We start from the raw sequence: 882 nt of genomic DNA on the forward strand, positions 1-882 counted from the left end.
ATGGATGGATGGATGGATGGATGCATGGATGGATGGATGCATGGATGGATGGATGCATGGATGCATGGATGGATGGTCATAAGGGCAATACAAGTCCCAATAAAATGATAAAAAGAAGAGGAAAGAAAAGGTCTGGGAGCAGAGTGTGTCCTTTGTGCCCAGGTTCCTACGCTGAGAACCTCCTATACCCAAGGGAAGACCGATGCCAAGACACATGGACATCAGGAGAGGACCAGCCCTCAGTCAGAGCCAACAAAAGAGAAAAGGCCTTTTCCTCAACTGCACCCAACTGTTGGCTTCTGTGCACTTAAATGATGAGAAGACAAGTTTCTATATGCTAAAGGCATGCACCTGTGGACGTTCTATCAGCAGGACATCGCGAAGGCACTAGGTAAGACACGGAAAAACAGGAGCAACCAAAGAAAAGATAAGTAAATAGAGCTTCACTGAGATTAAAAACATTTGTGCTTCCAAAGACACTACCAAAAAAGTAAACAGAAACCCCACAGAATGAAAACAATTGCAAATCATGTCTGATAGACATGTCATGTATATGTCATGATATGACACGTCATTGTATACAAAAAGCCCTTGTAAGTTCTCAACAAAGAAAGACCATCCAAATTAAAACTGAACACTGTTTGTGGAATACATATTTCTCTGAAGAAAATAGACAAATGGGCAGTAAGCACATCATTGGTCACCGGAAAAGAAAAATCAGAACCAAAATGAGATACCACTTCACATCCACTCTGCCCACTGCCATCCAGTGAATACAGACTTGCCAAGACTGGACATCTTTTTCTTTTTCTAGTACCCAAAATCAACCCACCATTTATTGAAGACAGGTAATTTCTAGTAGCTCCGATGCCACGTCCATTC

The sequence above is a fragment of the Echinops telfairi genome, unplaced genomic scaffold, assembly GCF_000313985.2.
Source record: "Echinops telfairi isolate 266 unplaced genomic scaffold, ASM31398v2 ScPeMD7_7409;HRSCAF=8447, whole genome shotgun sequence".
Taxonomy (NCBI): domain Eukaryota; kingdom Metazoa; phylum Chordata; class Mammalia; order Afrosoricida; family Tenrecidae; genus Echinops; species Echinops telfairi.